The 5,303-nt window shown below is 47.8% G+C and overlaps 1 pseudogene; it reads left to right on the forward strand.

Moving 5' to 3' along the window:
* The first annotated feature begins 3,714 nt into the window (after positions 1–3,714).
* LOC115942552 (U2 spliceosomal RNA) lies at positions 3,715–3,840 on the forward strand (annotated as a pseudogene).
* The last annotated feature ends 1,463 nt before the right edge of the window (positions 3,841–5,303 follow it).

The raw sequence follows: 5,303 nt of genomic DNA on the forward strand, positions 1-5,303 counted from the left end.
GAAGGCTAGTTTGGAGAGAAAGGAATTGGGTTGTAAACTCAAGAGCTGACCACCGTGGCTGGGGTGTGATAAATGTGTATACAGACAGGTAAGAAGTGAGAAAGCTGTATGAAGCCTGAGTAGTGACCAGAACATGAACACCGGTTGGGAAACCTTTTAGAACAGGCTGCTGAGAGACTTCAGAAATAATGTTTTTCCCTGGGACTAGAAGAGACAGTAAACAGTAAATCCATCTGGTTTGCAAATTCTCCTAAACAAGTCTACACAGACAATTCCTAGGGCCGAATAGAGCCAGTTCTGTTTTCTTAGAAGGAGAACAATGGAATGTGGAATTTCAGACCAGTGCAGCTGGCCAAACTGGGTCAGGGAAAAGGCACAGATTACATTCCTTAATGTTTTGCAAACCCACCCAGTCCCCACCACCCCCACCACCCCCCTTGCCTCTCTCTACCCCACCCTGCAATGGAAGAGCCTAAAGTTGCTAAAAAGGGTTGAGACAGAATTTGAGGCTGACCAGGTCATATGTGCAGGGAGGACTTTGCATGCAGGCACCTGCACCAGCCTGGTGCCATGTTTCTGGGAAGGGCGCATTGCCACCAGGCCGTGTGCTATGGAGCCAGGATCCCTGTCCTCGGAGTCACAGGCTCGCTTGCTGGCAATCCCCAGGATTGGGGTATGGTGAGGGACAGGTGCTAGTGGCAGGCATGGGGGCAAGAGCATTGGATTTATGATCCTCAGTGGGTTCAACTTCTGACTCTGGCAAACCAAGAGACCAGCCAATTCAACTCAGTCAACTTCAATTCAGTCAATTCAACTCCCTGCCTTCCCATCTCATCAACTGAAATTGGGCCAAATAATCATCCATGTCCCTCTGATTCACTAGGCTGCTATGAATAGCAAATATGATTGGTTGAGAATATCACACATGAGGTCAGGACAAGGCCACCCCTGGCATATATGATGTTTTCATGTAAATGAGAAAAAGGCATCACTTCCCCTATGCCAGCACATGGGTTAGCAAGCTGAGCATGGGCTGCATTTCTTCCCCTCAGCCAGGCACCCTGGTACGGGAATACCTCTACTACCTTCACAGCAGCCCTTGGGTCTCAGGGGCCCCTTTCAGAGGGCCGCAGAGTAGTCTCAATCAGCTTGGGTGACAGCAAGAGGCAAGCAGAGCATTCAAGGCACTATCCTCCCAATCCAAGTTAAAAACAGCCAGAATGAGCAATCCCCATCTAGAAACCCACCCTCGCACCCATGGAGAAAGGCAGAGGAGAGAGTCATAAATATGCTTTCACTGACATACTTAAGTGGAAACGTCTACACCATCAAGAAAAACCAAAGTTTTTTTAGAAGCTTCAAACTGGCTGGTGTGAATTTACATATTTTCACAAAACTCCCTCCAGCATCCTCTTTCCTAGGCCATACTATATTAGGCCTGGACTTACAGGTCCTTCCATTACATGTCTATATAATATGAGGAGAGGTTTGGTGTTTAAAATCATGTACGAGCCACATATTCTCAGCCACTAGGAGTCATAAACACAAGTGGGTATTAACTCTACTTGTCCCTTTCTTTCTGCTTTTTACTAGAATCTGTTTTTCTTTGATTAAACTTTTGCTTCTGTCTTTATCTAAAACACTATTAGACTACATTCCTATTTGTTTATATTTTTCCTCTGTGTTCTGCATGCTTCTGCTGAGCCACAGTGCCTGAACCTCTATCTAGTACATGGAACCACAAAAAAGGGAGCACGCAAAACACAATCTTGGTTTTGGTGTACCTAGTCCTGAACTATCTGTTCTTGTCTCTTCCTCCAACCGCACTCCACCCTGCACTTTCCTAGATCTGACTTCATTGGACATTTTCCGTGTACATCTTCACCTTGCCGAAGGAACTTGACTCTCCACCTGCTCCCACCAGCTAGGATACTGAGATCACCTCCCAGCTAACAACATTGTGGTTCCCTCCTCCAAGCATAAACTGTTGGGGTAAATACATCTACTGGTTTGGCTGTTCACTGGGGCCTCACACATTCATCAACCCCACCCCTCATGAGTTATATACCCAAGAGGCCACCCAACCTCAGGAACCAGATAAGAGTAAGGGGAACTAAGGGGAAACAGTGAAATTTGGAAGGAACAGAAAGGTGCCCTTCCTTCACGAGGGGAAAACCCTCATGAAGGAAGAATAGAGTCTGAGCCCCATACTAATAGACTACTGGGAAAACCTCAGTGATGCCCAAGGGGAGCTTTAGGAGGCTCAAAAGAGCTGTAAATACATTTCATAAAATGTCAAGTGAAAAATCACTATAGGTTCTTAAAGTTGATCATCCCATTAATACTTCTGAGATTAGGTTGCCTGTATCTGCATACCTTTCTTAAATTCCTGAATGTTTATGAAATCTGGGGGATCTACCGGATTCCAAGCTTGTTTCACTCAAATTCGCCCTCCAGCAGCCAGAGATCTGGCCACTTGTTGGCTAAGAACTCAGCGGGTGTTCCACCACTATTGAAGCTCAATGCATCCTTGGTCTGGACACAAGGCCCTGCAGGACCAGGCCTGGCCCACTCACCTGTCTAGATTCCTGTCCCCATCACAAGACTCTTTTTAAGGCAGGGCCCATATCTTCTACATTTTTGTGTCCCTATCACCCAGAGTCACACGGACACACAGTGACTATATCGATTAACTAAATCATATCACAGACAAAGTGCTCCTGATTGGGATCTAATCTTATTTCATTTCTCACCTTTCTATAAAGGAAAAAACTAAGTGACATCACTATGTTTTCAGACACCGAACCGCAGTGGCCCTGGACCACACGAAAGCAGTCCATGCGTCTGCGGGATTACGTGGCTGGGCTAGGACTCCCTCCACAGTGTCAGGGTCTACAAGGCTGAGTCCTGGAGCACTCAAGCCAGCCCTGGTTGGAGAAGTAGAAAATAGCTGGTAGCCATTGGGAGCTTGCAGCCAAGGAGATGTTTTTCTAGTCGGAACTCACACACCCAGACAGTCCCAAGAGATCCTGAGGGCAACTGAACATTCGCTTACACAGGAACTCCACTCCTCACAGAGGCCACCCCAACACCAAGCTCACCCGTCTTACTCCCCAGCACCCGGCGGTCTGACGCCCACTTCCTCCACCACGTTCCACAACAATGAGGTCTCCTGGCGCCCGGTCTAGCTTCTGTTCCCCCTTGCCTTCATTTCAGAATGCCTCATGGAAAGGTTCTATGTCTAAGTTTTCTCCCAAGAATGAGGGATCCTTTTGCTGTTCAGCGAAGCCAGCATCCTTAAGGGCACTGGGCAGGCTTCAATTCAAGGGTTCTCTCCATGACTCTTGGCAGCATGAAGCAGCTGTACTAGCTGTCTTCCCACCACAGACCCTCTTTACATCCCCAAGGCCCAAAATAGCCCAGAATGGAGGCATGAAGCAAAGGTCAGAAGTACCCCAAGGACAAACAGGCACTTGTCTTGTCGACCCGATGACATTTCTGCTAACTTGGGACCCTCGGTGAAAGGAAAGTTCTCTAGCAGGCAACTGAACTGAGGGCACTGGGGAGAGGCAGTATGTATGGTAGAAAAAGCACGGGCTATGAACCCAAAAGGTCCAGGTTTGGGTCCTCACATCCAGCTGTGGGATCTCTGACAAGCCACTGAAGCTTCTGGAGCCCCCTTTCCCAAGCAAGGATCTTTGAGGTCAGATAAAAATCGCTTCTCAGCCTTTTGGCTAAGATCAAGTGTAATATCTGTTCTTACCAGTTTAATATGAGGTTAGACAGACATACTATGCCACACACATAGCCAAGGAGAGAACCAGAGAAGTTGTACCTTCACTGAGCGCCAGAGTCTTCATCTATAAAATCCAGAACCCTTATCTGCATACCTTTCAGCAACTTTCTGAAGCTCAGAGAAGTTAAAGAGCTTTCCAAGGTCACACAGCGAATGTTCCGGAACCTGGATGGAGCTCAGGTCTGTCTAATTTCCAAATCATATTTCCCAAGGCTCATCCTTCCAAAGTAAACATAGTCTCTGCTTTGAGCAAACTCAAGTCTTTGAGAGAAGTTATGTTTACATCTAAAAATATGTGTCTTGTGCCCATATATATTCAGTAGAGACTTCTTAGGCCAGGTGAGACATATGGGCTGGGCTTTGAAGAATGCTTTGATATGCCCCTTTTCTCCTTGAGTGCCAGTGAACCTGATCCGGGTTCATGGCCCCCCAGCAGCAAGCAGAAAGGACCTGTGAACGCCTATGTTGTCTGCATTTACCTCCCCTGCCCACAGCATCCCACTTCTTTCCCACCTTTCCCTTCGCTGTGCTACCCTTTGACTTGAAGTGTACTTTATCTTGCAGTTTTGAGTGTATCTGTGTAAGTAAGCCACCTTCCTACATTTTGCAACAAGGTTGAGGATGAGGCAGTTCTCTACTCTAACCCTACTTAAGTGTAGACAGGCCAAGTTTAGACACCGCTCGGCCAGTGACTGGTTTCAATCCTCACTTTTTGTGAGGCCCCCTTGAAAGCCCTCTCATTCCTGTACTCGCCCTCTCTAGCTCTGCCTCTAGGTTCACTAATTAGGGACATTGGGGAAGCCCAATGTGGGCAGTCAGGGCTTGGGGGCACAAGCGGGTCAGCCTGCTGAGCTCACTCAGAGGGTGGTCTGATTTCAGTGAAGGTGCTCACGGTGCTTCTGCGGGCCACTGTCAGAGCTTCAGTCCCCATCTGTCCCTGTGCCTACCCTCAGCTGAGGTTTCCCACCCAGTCCCCAAGTTCCTCTGGGATTGGACCTCTGGTCTTGTCAGACCCTGTCCTGGAGCCAACCCCAAGGCCTTTAGATGTGAGCACAATGTGGGACCACTTGGAAGTAAAGGCACTAAGACTGCACTCAGATTTGACCTTTAAAATCAGTGGGTCAGAACAGAAAAATGCTACATCACCTGAAAGAGCTAGAAGGGCTCCCAGCCAGGAGAGGCTGAAAACCCCGATGACTTCCCAAGGAAGGCAAGTCACACTGCAAGGGAGCTGGCCAACCATTTCAACTGAAAAAGAGAGAAGGTCACACAAGTCAAGCCAAGGGACACTGCCTATGGAGAAGATTCAGCCCCAACCATCTGTAGCACTTATAGCCCCATTGGCGGGACTGCCCCTACTGTGTGGTAAATAACTAACAAGTCTTATAAGGCTGTTACTCGTATTTATTTCTCCTTGTTCCTATTTCATGCTCACCACACAGCCTTGCATACAGGGGTTAGTTTTACCGGTAGGTCTGCTTTCAGGGTGAGCATGAGCTTATTATGT

The sequence above is a fragment of the Leptonychotes weddellii genome, chromosome 4 (assembly GCF_054177405.1).
Source record: "Leptonychotes weddellii isolate Sample4059 chromosome 4, ASM5417740v2, whole genome shotgun sequence".
Taxonomy (NCBI): domain Eukaryota; kingdom Metazoa; phylum Chordata; class Mammalia; order Carnivora; family Phocidae; genus Leptonychotes; species Leptonychotes weddellii.